General features: G+C 56.1%; 1 protein-coding gene and 1 long non-coding RNA gene across 6 annotated transcripts in view; one reads left to right on the top strand and one right to left on the bottom strand.

Moving 5' to 3' along the window:
* Window positions 1-18,830, top strand: part of RAI1 (retinoic acid induced 1) — a 118,586-nt gene that overhangs the window by 72,070 nt on the left and 27,686 nt on the right. The gene's annotated exons all lie outside the window — the stretch shown is intronic.
* LOC141568868 (uncharacterized) lies at window positions 4,453-18,825 on the bottom strand. The gene is made up of 3 exons (XR_012492103.1): window positions 18,336-18,825; window positions 7,189-7,327; window positions 4,453-4,926 (listed from the first exon to the last, which is right to left on the bottom strand). It is a non-coding gene; the product is annotated as an uncharacterized LOC141568868 (long non-coding RNA).

Below are 18,830 nucleotides of genomic sequence, written 5' to 3'. Positions count from 1 at the left end.
AGCCATCGCAGTGGGGGGCCAGACAGTACAGCCCCCATGAGGGAACAGCAACATGACCAGGCTGTAAGGCCTCTGTTTCTGGGACTAGGGAGGGTCCAGGCAGTCACCTGGAGAAGCATCAGCTCTGTACCACCCACCTGTGAGGAGTGGTCTCACTCGGCCTCCCAGCTGCTCTAGAAACCAGGACGCGACTTCAGCCTGCCTCAGGGGAGGTGTCGGTTGGCAGACTTTCCCTGCTACTGACATTATATGTTCATTGTGGAAAACTTAGCAAATAGACACAAATCCCAAGAAAATTAGGTTTCCCTAGAATCTCACCCCACCAATGGCTGGGTCACTTTTTGGGCCCAGTTGCTCTGGAACCAGGTATGGTTCTACATTTTTAAAAACGGAAGTGGCATCATATTCTTTCTGCATCCCTTTGGTGACTTGCTTTTCTCACTTAATGTATTGGGAATAGTTCCTCGTGTCCTCACATATCTAAGTTTGCCAAGAGCTGAGCAACCCAGAGGGGACCCAGCGGACGTGTAGGATCCAGTGCATGTTTTGAGGGCAGAGGCCGTGGCTGTCCTGCTGCATGCAGCACCCAGCACAGAGGCTGAAGAGCTGTAGAAAGAAGTATAGCACTCCCTCCCCAAAGGTGAGTGAGCAGAGTTGGGTGGAACCCATGGGGATGCTTCAGTTTGGATCTGAGGCTAAATCTTGGGGTGAGGTCTGTACTCACTAAGGGCTCTGGATGATTGGGGTAGAGAGGTACGGTGTTCAGGGAGGGCTTCCTGGAGGAGGCAGGTCGTGGAACATTATGGAAGGGAAGTAACGCAGAATGGTCCATTGATTCATCTAGCACATCTGAGGGTTCCCTCCTGGTCAGAGCCCTGTCTGGGCAGGGCTGGGGACCCAGACAGGGTTCTGTCCCCACAGAGCCAGGTTGAGAAAGTCTCCAGGGAGAAGTGCTCATCTCCCAGTCAAAAAATTTTGGGGTCGATTTATGGGAGTAGCAGTTTGGCAACACAGTGTGGCTACAGATAGATGGTAGTGAGGCAGCTTGGGAGGGATGCCCAGCAGACACCCCTTGGGAGCTCCGGAGCCTCCTAAAACTGCATGCTTGGGTGACAGTAGCTTGTCACAGTTGAAGGGCATGTGTTTTGGAATCAAACAGACCGGGTTCAAGTCCCAGCTCCTCCACTTCCGGTTGTGTGACCTTGGGCTAGTTCCTTGTCTTCTCTCTTCAGTGTCCTCATCTCTACATTGAGGATAATAACACTGGTGTTGTCTTGAGGGTTGGAAGAGGTGATCCGTAAGTGAATGGCCTCAGCACAGTACCTGGTGCATAGGAAGCAAATGAAAGCTGCTGTTGTCATTTTTATGAGTGCCCAGGGGACGAGCGTGGCAGCTTTCTCACTGGTCACTGAGGTCTCTGGCACATTTCCAGCCACCAGTTTCGGAGTCTAGAATCACACGGCATCGGTCCATTCACCAGCCCATATCACTCACTTTCTCACACCTACTGTGTGCCAGGCACTGGGGGCACCGTGATGGAACCAGAAGCTGCAGGCTCCCTGGGAGGCAGATAGCTGACAGACACGGACCGTAGCAGGGGGCAGGGAGGGAAGGCAGGACAGGCACCTGTTAGAAAGTCACAGTGAGAGGTGAGGTAATCCTGAGCTGAAATTAGAAGGCCTGTGAACATTTTGCCAGGTGAGTGGGAGAGGGAGACGCACCCCAGGACCCTACCTGGCATGCATGAAGGTTGGGGGCACAAAAGCACTGGTAGGCGCAGGAGCTCCTCGTGGTTTAATGTTGCGAGGGCATGAGGTTTGGGAGCTGGGAAGGTGGCAGGGGTCATGCTTGAGGGCCAGGCCTGGGAGGTGGGGATGTTTTCTCATGGGTGATGGGTCGGGGGGCCTGAGTGGGGGGCAGGATTGGGTGAGGGGATATGGTGGAACCTAAACAGCAGGAGAAGGGCAGGAGAGGTAGAGAAAGCTCCAGAGGTGGGCCAGCAGGCCCAGGGTGAGGGCAGGGAGGATTCTTGACACCTAAAGGCCTTCGGGCTGCACCAGGAAAACCAGGTGTGTGAGGACTACCCACACCTGGGCACAGCCATGCGCCTCAGGCCAGGCCTGAGCACCACGCCTGGCAGTACCAGCACCCTATTGTCCATTCAGCAACACGCGCCTGCCATGTGCCCTGACAAGACAGGTGGACCTGCTCTCATGGACCTTACATGGGACAGACAGACAAGAAGCCAGTTCTCAAATACACGATGGAGGTATTTCAGAGGGTGGCAAGAGCTGTGGGGGTGGGGGCTCCCTTACGCAGGCAGTCAGGGAGGGCCTCTGGGAAGAGGTGGCTTTGGGGGGGCAATGAGAAGATCCAGGGAGATGGTGGCCCAGGCAGAAGGATTGGTGTGTGCAAAGGCCTGGGGGTGAGGGCTTGGCATCTACAAGGAGCTGGTGGGAGCCAGTGTGGCTGGAGCACGTGCGGGGAGAAGGGTGGAAGATAAAGCTGGAGAACAGTGCAGGCTGAGCTAAGAGGTTCAGTCTTACCCCTCACCCTCCAAGGCAGGAGAACCAGCCCCCACGCAGAGAAAGAGAGGTGCTTGCTCAGGGTCCTCTGAGCTGTGACCGATGGGGAGGGGCAGGTGCAGACAATTCAGTGGAACCCAGAGCCCCCTGGGTCCAGGGTCCAGGGTCCTGTGCTTCTGTGGCCAATTTGCTCTGTGATGCGCTCCCAGGCCTCTGCCCTCACCATCCCCATTCAGCCTTCTCCTCTCACCAGGACTGGAAGCAGGTCACAGCCAAGGCTCCCCTGGGGCTACCAGTGATTGGCCATTCTGCAACCCTGCTGCTCTGGGAGGTTCCCTGGCAACACTCATAGCTGGGACTCCAAGGCCAGTGCTGAGCTGGGGTCATTTATCACATGGCCTTTCCTTTCTGGAAAAAAATGTTCTTTCCCTGGGCTTCCAATCTGTATCATTTAAAACAGGTTAATCGGCAGCACCGTTTCCCCTGAGAACCTCCACATCCTTCCTTGCACCCCCCCCCCCCAACTTTTCCCAGCCGGTAGGAGGCCCTCTGGTGGGGTGGCAGCTGTTAGAAACGTGAGGAGGGAGGACAGGTCTAAGCCTGCAGAGCTGCAGGAAGTGGTGGCATAGCCGTGGACACGACTGGAGGGGGTCTGCACATGGCTTTGTAGTTACAGGAGGAGCTGGAGGTCATGCCTGTGTGTCGTTCCTCTTCTCCTCGCTTGCTCCTGTGGGAAATGATTGCCCACTGAGTAATGCCTGCCCTCAAGGAGCTACTGATAGCAAGAGAAGGTGACACAGGCTGGGACTGTGGGTGCACCAGCTCTGCCCAAATGGCTGTCTGCTTGAGAGGCAGAGCAGGGAGAGGGGTGCCGGGCAGAGGCTTAGAGGCCCAGGACAAGAAAGAACAGGGTGCGTGGTTGGCACAGCTGAGCTCCCAGTGTGCCTAGAGCACAGTATCCATGGGGCTCACGCTCAGAGTGCGTCCATTGGCAAAGCCAGAGAGGTTGTGGAGCGCCAGGCCACAAAGAGCCTCGAATGCCTGTATACGAGTCAGGATGGGCTAGTTGTGCTACATAACAAACACCCCCAAAGATCAGCACCGTAAAACAGGCTTTATCCCTCACTGGTGGTATGTGTCTGAGACTGGACAGCAGCAGGACTGCTCACTGCTGTCACTCAGGGATCCAGGCAGATGGAACAGTAGCTTTCTGGAGCGCTTGCATGTCACAGAGAGAGAGAGAGACAGACATATGGGCTCGTGGAGCTTCTTCCCTAAAGCAGCACTTGTCACTTGCACTCACTCGGGTTTCACTGACAAAGCAGGCCATACGGCCACCTGACTTTTTGGGGGGTGGGGATGTGCATGCTACCCTTGGCCGAGGAGAGTGAGGAATGCTTGGTGCTGGGCTGACATGGACCACACAGGACAAGGCGACTTCTAGGAGCCTGAGGAGGCTGCGGTCTCGTTTTACTTTTTATTTTTATTAAGTTTTTTTACTGGGGAAGGGGAACAGGACTTTATTGGGGAACAGTGTGTACTTCCAGGACTTTTTTCCAAGTCAAGTTGTTGTCCTTTCAATCTTAGCTGTGGAGGGCGCAGCTCAGCTCTAGGTCCAGTTGCCGTTGCTAGTTGCAGGGGGCACAGCCCACCATCCCTTGCGGGAGTCGAACCGGCAACCTTGCGGTTGAGAGGATGCGCTCCAACCAACTGAGCCATCTGGGAGCTCAGCGGCAGCTCAGCTCAAGGTGCCGTGTTCAATTTTAGTTGCAGGGGGCGCTGCCCACCATCCCTTGCGGGACTCGAGGAATTGAACTGGCAACCTTGTGGTTGAGAGCCCACTGGCCCATGTGGGAATCGAACCGGCAGCCTTCAGAGTTAGGAGCACGGAGCTCTAACTGCCTGAGCCACCGGGCCGGCCCTTGTTTTACTTTTCAACTGTTCATTGACTTTCATACGAAGAAGGGCATGAATCCCAAGTGAACAGCTGATGAATTGCTCCAAACCAAATGTGTGGACCCAGCACTCTAGTCAAGAGAAAGAGCATCACAGTCCCCAAGGTCCCCTGTGCCCCCACCAGGTATTACCCGCCCAGGACCCGTGTGTGGCTTTTGAATTTCTTCCACGTGCATCTTGTTGCACTCGGTGTGCTGTTTCTGAGACTCACACATGCTGTGTGCGGGGCTATTTTCCATTGCTGTATAGTATCCCATTGTGTGCGTATACTGGCGTCTCGTCATCCCTCTACTGTTGACGAACATCTGTGTAGTTTACAGTTTGAGGATCTGATGAATAAACCTGCCACGAACACTCTGGAACACGTGGTTTGGTGCAGGTACATAGCATTCCCAAATGTCTGGAACTGAAATTGTCATGGTCCCATGGTTTTAAGACAGTTTCCCTAGACAGGAAGAGGGGAGGGTGTCAGAGGGTGGGCCAGGCCCTCATCCCCTTCAGCCTCAGAATCCAGAAATGTCCTCAGTGCGGTCTCATCTTCCATGGGACTTAGAAGATGAAAATCATATGTAGTCAGTGCCCCCAAAGTCCCATAAAGTAAGGCCCAGGCACATGGGGCTGCGAGTTCAGCTCCCAGTGGTTACATGTAGGCCTTACTGTATGAGTCATGCAGAGACATAGCACGTTCTAGTACACAGGCAGGAATAGTTACATGCATCATAATGCATACACCTCACATCTGCCAGGTGCGTGTGTGAGGAGCACCCCCAAGTCAGCCAGTCCCACCCCCTCGCCCATCTGACACACAGGAAGGCCGACCCCATCCAGTGAGTCAGCACAGGGGACTCGGGGTGGCTGGGTAGGTTAAGCCCCACTCTGCTCCCTGCTCCTGGGCACGTTGGAGGAAGGGTCTGGGGTCATTCGCTCACGGGGTGGTGAGACACCCTGTTACTTCTCAGAGTGACATTTCTAAGTAGAGGGGCCAAGAGAAGGTAGTTCTTTGTCCAACATGAAGCCAGGAGAACAGTGGGGTGTTAGGCTTCAGCCATCAGAAGACAGGAATGTTTGGAAGCTTCACCGGGAGCCTTCCCCAGGCCTCTGCGTGGCTTGTCCCTCCCTCACGAGAGCTGAGCAGAAGAGGCCGTGAGCCTCACTGCCGGGAAGTCCTGGCCTCCAGGCCTGGTCTGCCACGCGGGACAGGTGACTTGCTCAGTGGGGCTGTCTTACAGGTGAGCTCACACAGGTGCAGGTAGCCGCTGTGTGCGGCCAGCCCTGGTCCTGCAGAGATGCCTTTATTCGCTGGAGGCCAGAACAAGGCTCTGCTGAGATCCTTAGACCCATGTGGTCGGTACATGGCCCCACCCCCACCTGAGTCCGTGAGGGTTAGTCAGTTTGGATTCTTGTTTTAATAAAGATACGGCATGGTTATTCTTTTGGCTGGCCTCTCCCCGGCACGGGGTGGTCCCTGAGACCCCCACTCCTGGGGAAGTGAGCCAGGCGCCCATGGGGGGAATCTGGGAAAGCTAAGGAGGATGCTGGCCAGCCATGAGAAGAAATGCATTTTTGTCACAGACACATGTGGGGCTCTTTATGTAAATTGTTTCAGTGTCTAACAGGAAGAAGAAAAATGAGGCTTTGATGTGAGCCGCAGCCTCTCAGCTGGGCGCGATGTCACTGGCCCGTCTGTGGCCCGCCTGTGGCCCGCTTTTATTAAGGAGCTGTTAGCTCTTCTCAGGACAGAGACCCAGGGGGCTCTCTGGGCAGGAGGTGGCTCGGAGCTGTCTGCAAAAGGCCCAGCAGCAGCATGGGGTGTGGGACAGAGGGCATTGCTGATGGATCCCCAGAGCACTGTGCTAGGCTCTGGGGACTGGGGCTGTGGGTGAGCCCAGTGGGGTCTGCCGGGGGTCTGACAGACACCCAAGTGGGCCCGCTGGGATGTGGTTCTAATCTAATCAGCACATTATAGCCACAGCCTAGCAGGGAACCAGGGGAAAGGCTGCCTGCTCTGGGCAGGGTGGGGCGGGTGCAGAGGGTGATCCAGGCAGGGGACCACAGAGGTGTGGAGCTAGCAACCTCTGGCATTGGGGGGTGAGGCCAGAAAGGGTGGCAGGGGCCAGCTTTGGGGGTGAGGGGTAAGGGAGGGCGAGTCTGGTCTTGGGGATGTCGGCTGTGGGGGTGTGGTGGGCTGTGAGCAGGAGAGGATAGGGTGGTGCAGGTTTGAGGGAGCACCGAGGGAGGAGGGGCTTAGTGTGGGCAGCGTGCTGTCCAGGGAGGAGGACAGCACTGCCAGGGGACGAGCACACACTGGGACAGGCTTCCTAAGCAGCCAGGCTTTACAGCCCCTCCCTGCCTGGGGCCCACACCGTCCAGAGCAGAGCGCTCAGACCTCCTGGGAGAGCCAGGCAGCGCTGTCCCAGGGACGGCCCCAGACCCCTAGGTCCTGAGAAACCTGAACCCTCAACAATGAGGGAAGGGCGTTCCAGCCCAGCAGGAGCCGGAAAGGAGTCTGCTGTGCTCTGGTTCTTAGCGAGCGAGTAAATCCCTGCTTGGTATCTATGGCAACTCTATTAACCAGAACTCGGCTCCACAAACTTCCGTTCCCCATTCATTCTAAAACCTTCAGAGCTGTTGGTCTTTTTAAAAATCTTATCTCAACGGAGAAAATACAGAAAATACCAAAGAATATAAAGAAGAAAACAGAAGTCACCTCTAGCCCATCTGATGGGAAGACACCGACTTAGCATTTCTGTGTGTTTCCACCCAGTTTGCTTAACAAAGTGAGATCATGTTGGACGTCTGCTGTTGGTCCTTCCGCCTTCATTATGCATCCGATCACGAGCATTTGCCTGGGGGGCAGAAAAGCGTCCTTAGAAACAGGGCTGCTGGAGGCGGGCATTTGGGGGTCCTGTTATGTGACCTGGCAGGAATTGTCACCCTCTCTGAGCCTCTGTTTCTGCATCTCTGCAGCAAGAAGTTATGGGTGGTTTCTCAGGCCCCATTCAGAGCCAACAGCAGGGGGTCTCAGTGTTTTACCTGTAGCAGCAGGCTTGTTGTTCCAGCCTGGCTTCCAGGGGAGAGCCTGGTAATGGTTGTGGTGAGGTGGGCGCAGGGCCGGCACCGCCACCTGGTGTGCGATTCAGTTGGGAGCCAGCCCTTGGAGTCAGGGCAGCCTGGGCTCACTCCTACCTCCAGCACTTTCAGTGCCACTGTGTGATCTTGGGCAAGTTACATCGCTTCTCTGAACCCCCATCTCATAAGCCATAGACTTGGGTAGCTGTGGTGGTTTGTGGACTTGATGTGTACGAAGCACTTAGTCTTAGTCAGTGCTCAGTAAATGGAACTGTTGTTACTCTTATGATTGTCGTTATCTGTGACCTCCCGGGTGTGACTTGTGGATTATATCATGATCTCCCCAGTATTCAGCAGAGTGCCCGGGAGCTAGGGAACACGGCAGGGTGTGGCAGCTGGTCTGGTGACCTAGCTGGGGCTGGCTTTGTGCGACTCGTGCAGCCACACAGGACCTGCACTCAGCAATGCCCTGAGCTTGGTCTAAATGCCCTGTCGCTGTCTTGGGATTAATACTTTTTGAGGAGGGGCCAGCATTTTCATTTCGCACTGGGCCCCACAAATTACGAAGCTTGCTCTGCTTTTAACTATAGGATCCGGGCAACAGTCCATAGGACTGCCTGCCTTGGCACCCCACGTGTGTCTGTGCTCAAGAGCTGTTTGTGAGGTAAAGGCGGGGTCAGGACAGTCCCCGTTCAGAGAGGATACTGCCCATAAGGTCAGGAGCTGTGCCTGGGGCCAAGCAGTGCTCTGACTGTCGCTCCAGGGGCTGCCAGTGTAGTAGTGAGGCCTGCCAAGGGCAGGAAGTTGTCTGGGTGGAATGCCAGCCGGGGTGGGCAGGACAGAGTGGGGGGCTGCCGAGCTGTGGTCAGACACACTGGGGCGACACAGGGCGACTCGGGTTGGAATCTGTTGAAACCAAGCCATGTGCTTGGCCCGCCAAGTGCATGGGAAGGGGAAACAGCAGCACGGGCATTGAGTCTGCTTTCCTCGGGAGGCAGGCCTGGATGTCCCCCGGCACCCATCCATGGGGTAGAGAGGAAGGGAGCCGGGACCAGGACACATGGTGCCCAGAAGGCTCAGGGGATGGAGGAGGCCATAGCCAAGGGCAGCGGTGGGGGCCGGAGCAGCAGCCACAGGACAGGTGTACCTTGGGTCACCTGCATGTACAGGGAAGGGGCGTCTAGGATGCAGACTGAGAGGCCAGCAGGGCAGAGGACATTAAAGACGAGAAGGACTCCTGTGCTTTCATAACGTACACAGGTCTCCTGTGGAAGGAGCCAGGGTACTGGACAGAGGGGGAGCCCATGCCTCCCGAGAGGGGTGCTGGGCCCCAGAGTAGGGGTGGTGGAGGGTATCCCCAGAAAGAAGAGGGAGTTCTAGGCAAGGCCATGCCTTTAAATAGTCTGTGTCGTCCTTGTGGATGACTGAGGCAGGAAGCCAGGCATCCAGACTAGGGGAAACGATGGGCTCCCCAGCTCTAGGAGCCACAGGAGGAGACTGTATGGATCCAGAAGAAAGGGAAGAATTGCGTCTAGCGGAGGGAATCAGGAAAGGCCCTCAGAGGCCCCTGCTACCTTGGATTAGGACCTGCAGAGATGGGGAAGAACACCCCGGGAGACACAGACAGGGCAGGAGCTGGGAGAGCCCTGTGGGGACGCTGAAGAGTGCCAGGGCAGCGGGAGCCAGCCATCAAGGTGCTGAGGCTGGAGAGGTCTGAGTACCATGCTTAAGATGGGAAGTCAAGGAGGTGAAAGTAATGGGGAGCCATTGAAGGCTTTATAGCAAGGGAGTGCCCTGAGCAGAGCTTGTGAGAAGCCACATGGGGCAGAGAGTGGGAATGGGAAATCCAGGTCGAGGTAGTCATGGAATTCCCAGCAGGAGGTGAAGAGGCCAGATTCTGGGCTGTAGCTATGAGGTTAAGAAGGAGAGGTCTGAATAGGACACCTTGGGCGGGGGTGGGGGGCAAGGACTTGGGGGCCTCCTCAGAGACAAGCCACAGGAGGACTGAGGCAGAGGGCAGGTCTGTGGCGTGCGGGAGCCCCGGGCACTGTAGATGTGTTGGATCCAGGGATCTGGAGCTGCCGAGGGCTGTCTGGGTTGGGGGGCTTGCCCTTAGGAGGTGGCTGGGGCCCTGGGAGGGAAAAGGTCAGCTAGGGAGAAGGGCCAAAGCATGAGGCTGAGGAATAACTCCGTTGGGAAGGGACATGGGCCAGAGGGCTTTGCTGGGCCCTCCAGGAGCCAGGTGTAGACCAGCGGGACAGGACCTGTGACAGAGGAGATGGGAAGACCGGGAGTTGGTGTCAGGAGGGCCTGGCGACCGGAAGTGCCTACCCTCAGGGCCAGCCTGAGCAAGGCCTCCTGCCAAGGTCCACGTCTACCTGCTGGGGGAGGACAGCCTGTCGCCCAAAGGGTGATGGGGCTGCCTGGCCTCAAGGACAAAGGCAGGCAGGGGCAGGGGAAGGAGCTTGTGGCTGGGAGCTTAATGGCCCTGGAAAAAAAACATAAAACTGGAGAATTATGGGGAGACATAAACAGAGCTGTCAGGCATTAGCTGCGGGGAAAGTGCTCAGCCTGGGGAAGAGATGCTGGGGGCTGAGCCGGACTCCTTGTGTGTGCATAAAAAAGACAGAAGTTATAAAAGGAGGGAGATTAAGAAGATGCTGCCTCCAAGCTTGGGCTCCCCCTTGTTCTTTTCTCACGCCCCAGCTGAGGCCCTAGCCACATACTGACCCTGGGGCCGGGCCTGTGTGGCCTGACAAGGGCAGGGACAGGGACAAGGCCTGCCAGCTATGCAGGGACCAGTGTGGGGGGTGCTTCAGGGCCCAGGCTGGTGCAGGGATGAGGGGAGGGAGGGAGTAGGCCCAAGGACGAAGGCAGCGCCAGCCCTGACAATTTATGGACGCTCACACACCCTGCCATCTTCATTTTCGCCGTCGCTGCTGATGTCATTAGCCAAGCACTAATGGGCTTAAATTTCACCTTAAACCATCCCCACTGTCCTCAGCAGATGACAAACGCTCTGCTCTCTCTGGCTCTGCAAAGCTGCCTAGCGGATTCTGGCAGGCACACACCCCTCCATTCTTGCGTGTCCTGGCCTCCAACAAGAGGGATCCCAGGCCTGGGGACACTTACAGGTCATGGGAATTCCTGGGGGTCTCTGGGAGCCCTTAATGGGGCAGGCTCAGCAAAAGGGGCTTCTGGAGGAACTTTGGAGTATCTGGGATAACATGGTATGGGGCCGTGGGAGCCCAGGGTCCAGCGCTCCCTCCCCATATGGGCAACACAGGGCTGTGCCCCTCTCAGTGTCCCAGCACAGGCATGAAGAAGGGCGGCCGCAGTGGGGACCCATGGGACCCCAGGAACTACCTGCCATGTTCCTAAAAGCCTTTGGGAAATTGTATTTTGCTCCGGCCAACAAAAATGGCAGTGCTTTGCTTGGGGATGGAATTCCATTCCACCCACCCGTCTACCCATCCATCTAACCATCCACTCACTCATTCATGTGACAAACATGTGGCCCACAAACCCCTCACTTGCTCATGTCCATCAAAGGCCCCCATTAGCTCTTGGAGCCCCATGAGAGAGCACAAGTGGGTGAGCTCTAAATGCAGTTTGTTTGGGAGACAGAATCTTTCCAGTGGTGGCTTTTAGGGTGGGAGGGGAGTAGTGACCAAGGGGATCTGGGGATTGTGGGGGTGGCGTGGACCTGCTGGCCCATCTGGTCCATGAGGGTCGTGTTTGCCTGAAAGGGAGGGGGCAGGAGCAAAGACAGAGCTGTGGCAGAACACAAGGTCAGGTTACTTGGGGGTTTCCCTGCTAATGTTTGCACACGTCCACGGACACCGCTCATAGCCTTTGTTTCTCAGCGAGAGGCAAGTAGCCAGGGATCCAGCTGGGGTTTCTCCACCATCAAAGCCAGCCTGCAGGGGGCTGATGCTCAGAGCCACCCTTTCCCATGGGAATCTCACTCCTTTCCAAACTCCAGCGCCAGCCTTTCATCACTGTGCTGGAGCTGTGTCCCACCCACATCCAGACAACAGTGCCAGGGAGGCCTCAGCCAGGAGCCCACAGTGAGACAGTGAGACAGGCTGGCGTAGGTCTGTGGGTGGGAGACAGGCGGCTAGGGCTGGGGACCAGCAGAAGTGGTCTCTGAGCCACTGTGCTGTGTGGCCTCCATGCCCTCACTGGGCCTCAGGCATACACTCTGCTACCTAAGGGTGTCGGCCCGGCCCGGCTCTAGCACTCCAGGGGTGGTGAGCCAGACTTGGACCGGCTTGACATAACTGGAGGCTCGAGCAAGACAGGCCTGAAGGTAGTGGGAGAGGCAGCCCCCCCCCGCCCCAAGAGGGCGCTGTTGCCTAGTGGCTAGAAGCCTGGGCTCTGCAGAAACATGCAGGGTCCTCACCCCTTTGGAATTGGCTGTTGAGTCCTGAGGTACTTGGTTCCTGACGTTTCTAGACTCTCACCCCTCTCCAGCCCTCTGCCCCCACCTGGTCGGGCTCCCTTCACTGCTCTCGGGGAAACTGCCCCAGCCTCCTTCTCACTGGCCTCCTGGCCTCCATTCACCTGCTTTACCAATCCATTCTGCATCCCTGCAGCCCTGGGAACTTTATAACCCCCGTGTCTGACAGTGTCACTCACTCCCTTCTATGGCTCCCTACTGCACGCAGCACAAAGTCCCTCGTCACTGTGGCCTTTCATACCATGTGGGCCCTGCCCACTCGTTACCTCTCCCCCTCACATTCCACTTGCGAGCCACGTTTTCCCTGTCACTCTCTCCTGCCTCCCAGGGCGTTTTCCTTTTCCCTCACTAACTCCTCCACATCTCTCAGGTCTCGGGACGGCTTTCCTCTGGGAAGCCTCCTCCGACCCCATTCCCACTCAGGTGTGATTTAGGGTCCTTCCCCACGCGCCAGGAGACTAACTTCTCCAGGAGGCTGAGCCCACGGCTGTCTCCAGCTGCTCCGTCTGTAGCACTTGTGTGGCACACGGGAGACGTTTAGTAACTGTCTTGGATGGGTAGGTGGGTGTGTGGATGTGAGGGTGGGTGGCTGGGTGGGTGGTTATGCAGGAGGGTACAGGAAGAGGCCATGTGGCCTATGAGGGGTGTCCATAGGCACCAGGAAATGGAGTTGTGAGCCTTGGACAAGCCCCTGCCCCTCAGTGGCCTCGATTTCCCTGTCTGTAAAATGGTCTGCCCAGTTCCTGTGGCTCAGGGTAAGCTGGAGTAAAGGCAGAGGCCCAGAAGCAGCAGGTCAGGTGCTCCAAAGACAGTGCATGGGACACAACAACTTGTCCCCGGAGCTCCTGCAGCCCCCAAAGTTGCCACGTCTCCAGGGGGTGTACCGATAGCCACAGTTCTTGCTTGTGCCCGCATCCTTGGGCTGAGGAGCAGACTTGGAGCCACACAGTCCAAGTTCAAATCTAAATAGTACTGCTCACCAAGAAATTCCCTTTGCCTCCAGGCCTTAATTGTGCCAGCTGTAAAATGGGGATGCTCATGTGTTCTTTGCACAGTTACTCTGGGGATTAAAATGATAAGACAGGAAAGAAGACACTTCTCTTGATGCCCAGCACACAGAGGGCACCCAGGAAACATGGGACTTGGAATCCCAATGCCTGAGCGAGCAGTTGGTGCCCCAGTACCTGCCACGGGGTCACCTCCAACCACAACACAGTGCTCCCTCCCGGGCCTTCCTACCTTGGCCAAAGCTGCCCCCGAAACTAAGTTTGAAGCTTCCAAATCCTAGGCCAGACCCCACAGCCATGAATTTAATAACAACATTAGGCCGCCGTTATTCACCTTACAGTGCTTCTGCCCCTGTCAGCTGTGTGCCTCTGTTGCCTTATCTGCAGGATGAGTTACAATATGCAGACTGCATCTTAGAGCAGGGCCCTACACACGGAAATACTGTGAGGATTGGCTGTGAGGCCGATGATGACAGAGCACTTTTGTGTCCATTTTCTCATTGGTTCTCTGGTCAACCCTATGAGGCGGGTATTTATCACGATCCCCATTAATGAGTGAGAAAATGGAGGCCCTGAGAGGTGGAGTGACTCACCTGAGGTCACCCAGCGAGTCATCAGCAGGGCTCGGGTACTGGATGTTCTTTCCAAAGACCCATGAGGCTCTGGTCTGGAAAAAGCCAGCTGTGGAACAGGGTGGAACACAGGAGCCTTTCTGAGCCCTCTTTTCATGGGCCTGGGGCTTCGGGGGCCTCCAGCCAACTGGCCAAGCCTGTTCCGCCCAACTTGCCAACTAGGGAACACAGATGGCTGGACCCTGCTCTGGCCACTGCCCACCGGGCCTCTGTGCCAAGATAGCGCATCCGCTGACCCAGGCAGGAACCAGCTGTTCCTGGGGCCAGAGGCCAGAGCCAGGTTCCTGTCACTCCAAGGAGCCCTGCCTTGCTGGCCCCACCTCCACAGCCGGCTAGGACCAGGATCCGGGATTTTCCTGACCTTTCCCTCTTTTATAAAAAATTATCTAAATATTTACCTTTTGAAAATAATAGCTCACTTATTGGGACCTCCTGCCAGGCAGTGCTCAGACGACTCTGGCCATTATCTTATTTAATTCTTATACCACCTCTTATACCACCCTAGGGACATACTAAACTCCTGTTTCACAGAGGAGGAAACTGAGGCATGGGCACTGGAGTCGCCTGCCCAGGCCCCACAGATTGAGGGTGTCCTAGGCAGGATTTGGTCCCAGATGTTCCTGGACGACTATCAGCCACGCCCTCACCGCCCAGAGTCCTAGGGCCTCATGGAAGGGCCTCTGCTTTTAAATGTTATAACGTGTTACCTTTGTTGTGATGATTAAAGGAGAGCATATTGCCGGAGGAAATAGAGTGGAGAGAACAGTGCATGTAAAACCAAGAGTGGGCCCTGTGAGCACTAGGCCTATGGTTTATCGATGGCCCTGCTGGCAGTGGTTGTCCATACAGCTTCGGGCTTGAGCCAGTCCTGGCTTCTGTGTCCCCCAAGACTGTGCACCCAGAAGTGAGGACACAGCCTATACAGGGACTCAGACCTGGTCTCTCCCTAACTTGGAGCCTCAGTTTCCTCATTGTAAAATGGGTGGATGACCCCTGTCCTGCCCTTTGCCCACTCCAGGATGCAGGTGGGCTGACTCGTAGGCGGCAGGGCCCGGTCCCATCCTACCGATGAGGAACGTGAGGTCACCCCTAGACTGAAACAGCTGTAACATGGCAGCACCAGATCAGAAGCTGAAACCAGGTGTCTTCAACCATCTTACGTAGCCTGAGGGCAGATATTTATCCGTATAGGAAGTTTTAAAATCTTTACTAGGTGTCATGTGCTCATCATGTAAAAAAAAAAAAATCAAATAAACCCTGTTTTCATGCAAATAGGGCATCTCTGCATACTTTCTACCTGTGCCTTTCCCACCCACCCTGGAGACTGCTGCACTGATACACGAAGCCGCTCCTCACTCTGTCTACGGCTCCACTGTAAGGAGTTCCCCAAACACAGTGACCTCGTCCCTCAGATGGACACTTAGGGGCTCGCCAGTCTTTCGCTGCTGCACACGACATCAGTTAGTTGCCCTGTGCAGACGACTCAGCCTGGCTGGGAGCAGGACTGCCACATGGAGGGCAGAGGGCACATGTAGTTTTTATTTGGGTCCATATTGACACAAAGCTCCCCAAAGAGATTGTACCAGCTTACCCCCCCCCACACACACACACACATTCCCAATTGGACCGGGCCCCTCTTTCCCCACGCCATCGCCAGCCAGATAGATGCGCTGTGCCAAGAAAATCAAACGTGCTGTTTCCCCAAAGGCCGGACATATTTGGGGGTCAGGCCAGAAAGACCCAGTGTCTGGCCCCTGAAGGGCCTGCACCCTAACCAGCAGTGACCTTGGCAGTGGGCTTCAGTGTCTGAACTGTGTCCTCATCAAACGTGGCTGATAATGGTACCCACCCCATGGGGCTGCTGTGAGAATGAGGTTTGTAGATGCAAAGTGCTTATTACTAGGACATAAGGCGGAACGTGAGAACTTACTGCTATGTATTTAGTCTGGGGGAGCCTTGTACCCCAAGGAGTACAGCCCCTAGGGTGGCGGCCCAGCCCCTGGGGTTGATGCTCGGGTCTCAGACTTGTACCTTTGGAACGTGTCCGGGAGGGAAAAAGGGGACAGGGAACCGTCAAGGGAAAGAGTGGGATCATCATACCCTGGCTTCCTGCTGTCCCGATGGGGACACTGAGGCCCAGGAGGCACGGATGTGAAGCGACTGCAAGCTTAGCAAAGTGAAGCTGCCAGGAAGCAGTGCCGGACACCGAGGCCGGGGGTTGCCCAGCTCGGAGACAAAGGGGTCAGGGACGCCAAGCCCGCCTCCAGGACTCGGGGCCCTACCTGGAGGGTTGTGAAGGTGGTGGTCCTCAGGCGGGCAGCAGCGGCCTTACCTGGGAGCCTGTTAGAGTGCAGGTTCCCGGGCCTGATCACCACAGCAGGACCTGCATCTTACTAAGATGTGCACACGAGTGTGTGAGAAACACTGAGACTCCAGTGGAAAGATGACCCACTTGCCATGGGGGATGGGTCATCTGTCCGAGGACAGGCCTGAACCCTCAGTCCCAGCAGCCCTCCCCTGCTCTGGGGGTGTCATTGTCCCTCATAAAGCCCTTCCTGAAGACCTGCTCTTCCCAGACACACACAGCAGCTCCCTGGGAGACAGAAAAAAGTACAAGACTCGGTCCCCATCCCCCATGGACAGTTACTACCCTTCACTGAGCTTCCACCAGGTACCAAGCACAGTATCTCATTCAGACTCAGGATAACCCTGTCCTGTGGTATTAATAAGAGCAGGTTTCAGCCGAGGACCATGAAGCTCAGAGGGGTTAAGTGACTTGCCCAAGGTCACACAGAAGATAGTATACAGAGCTAGGATTTGAACCCAGAGCTGTGTGGCATCAGGGCTTTAGACATTTACCATCAGGAGCAGTGGGGGTAGATGATGCCTCCCCTCACCCTAAAGCCACACAGCCAGACACCTCGGAGTCCTCAAAATTGGCTGGCCTGGCTGTTGTGTATCTGATATCTCTCCAGAGCACCCCCCACCCCGCCACATCCCTCACCATCCCCCGTCCTGCCCCGAAGAGGCCTGCCACTCCATGCTAGCATTGAAGAACTAGCCAGGAAGGAGTCTCCTGCAACTTTCCAGAACAAGGAGTTAGCTGCGTACAGCTGAAAGAGACCCTCTCCCCAAGATGCTGAGTGACTGGAAGCCAGAGGGAGGGGGTTCTAGAAGTTCTGGTGCAGTTGGAGGTGGGCCTGGGAAGAGAGACTGGTCTTTAAAACCAGTGCATAGAATACTAGCAGAAAGTCTCCTATTCACCCTGGAAGAAAAACAACACTGTTCAAGGCGGCGGGATGCTAGGCTTATAGAGTGTGCCCTCTCGCCTTGTTTTTACTCGTAAGCACCTTCACATTTCACTGCTGTGTGGAAGAGAGGAAAATCAGTCAGCATGAGGCGGCAGCCGAAAACCAAGAGCAAATATTTTTCCTCCTGAGAAAAGGCGCCCCAGGCTACCTCCAGAGCAGTGGCTAGTGGTTTGCTTTCCCCAAAGGTCAGTGCTACTGGTCACTAACTAGGCTACGTGTCTGGGGGGCTGACCAGGATCCACCCCCACCCAGGAAAGCTGAGAACAGAGTGCCATCCGTACAAGCCATGCCCGGAAGTGGAAGCTCCCTGCCCCACAGAGGGGATGTGGGGACAAGGTGGTCCCAGCTGTTCATAGACAGGGGACACCCCACTGAACCCAGTCTTGAGATGGAGACCCCTTATCAAAATAGGAGCTGTTAGTCTGTGTTGGGGGTGCAGGATATATCCATCCAAAGCCTCTAGGCCCTAAATGGATTTGTAATTTATTCATCACAGCAATAGCTACACATTTGAAGAGCACTGGTATGGGGCTGTGAGAGTTACATTTAGGCTGCAGACGACACATGAGGCCTGTAGGGACTAGAGGCCTCACTACCGTAACTTTGCAGCCCCAGGAGCCAACTCCTCACCTGGGGACCCTCAATCGGGGGCCTGGCGCCTTGGCCAACTGGATCTGCGGAAGGAAGCAGGTGGGGGAAGTGGGTGGTGGTGGGCAGTGTGACTCCTCTCTCTAGCTCCTTGCCCTCTTTTTCTCCGAAGAAAACCAGCTTTCTGATATTTCCAAAGGATCAAACCTCATCGTCATCTATCCTTGTGTTGCACCATCAAGCCCCAGGGCACTTCCCTGACGCCCAGCTGCCAGAAAGCAAACAGCCTCGAGGTCCTAGCTACAGGGCCCAAGGCAGGGAGCCCCAGAATGGCTCGGTCTGAAATTCAGTTTCCACGTCTGTGAAATGAGAGGTGGTATCACCTCCTAGAAGGGCAGTTTGAGGGGCTAGAAGTAAAATCTATCAAGACACCTGGGCCATAGAAGGCGACCAGACAGCATGCCGTCCGATGCCGCTGCTGCTGTTATACCTGTTCCAACAGTCGGAGAGTTACTGAGAACTTCCTAGATTTGAGGGGGGGCCCAGGCCCTGTATCTAGCTGGCTGGGGGGGCTGAAGCCCCTTGAGAACCCCTACTCAGGGGTGCCAGGCCCTGCATGTGCTCAGGGCACCCTCCCTCTTGGACCTGCCCTGCTCAGGGCAGGGTGGGCCCCCACAGCCCCAGGTGCTGGCCCAAGGGTGTCATCAGGCAAACCCAGCTGCTGCTGTCCTCACATCTGTATTCCATACGCAGCTCCCCCACCCCCAGCCTGCCAGGCTTCTTACCTCTCTGGTAATCCAGGCTGCTCCCTCTGGGTGGGGGCCCAGCCCTCCCCCACCCTCCAGCTGAGCTGGGGAGAGAAATCCGGCTCAGGTTCCCAAACTGGCTATGTTCTTTCCTGCCACTAAGCTAGGCAGCTCCTCGCCGCTGGAATGCCCTTTCCTTTCTTCTCAGCCCACACTTCCTCCACAGTTTTCCCGTTTTGCAGAGGCTGTCTTACCCCCACCTCATTCAGGAGGGAGGTGCTCAGGGGGCCCTAGCCTGTGGGGCTCCAGGATAGGGCACAAAGCCGAGTCTGGAAAATGTCAAGTGACTGATCCAGTCACAGCCTGCAGGGGGTTTCTGGGCCCGGCCAGCTCCTCTGCTGCCCCCTCCTTTGGGGAGGACAGGCTGGGGTTTGGGTGGGTGGCCTTTTGGAGAGCAGGGTAATGGGAGTGGACTTGAACTTCCTGCTGCCTCATTCCCCATAGGAAGGGGGCGGGGTCTGAGCTGGGCCTGAA

Source organism: Rhinolophus sinicus, linkage group LG15 (genome assembly GCF_036562045.2).
Source record: "Rhinolophus sinicus isolate RSC01 linkage group LG15, ASM3656204v1, whole genome shotgun sequence".
Classification (NCBI taxonomy): domain Eukaryota; kingdom Metazoa; phylum Chordata; class Mammalia; order Chiroptera; family Rhinolophidae; genus Rhinolophus; species Rhinolophus sinicus.
The sequence above is the reverse complement of the archived record's forward strand: the minus strand, read 5'-3'. Positions and strand labels throughout refer to the sequence as shown.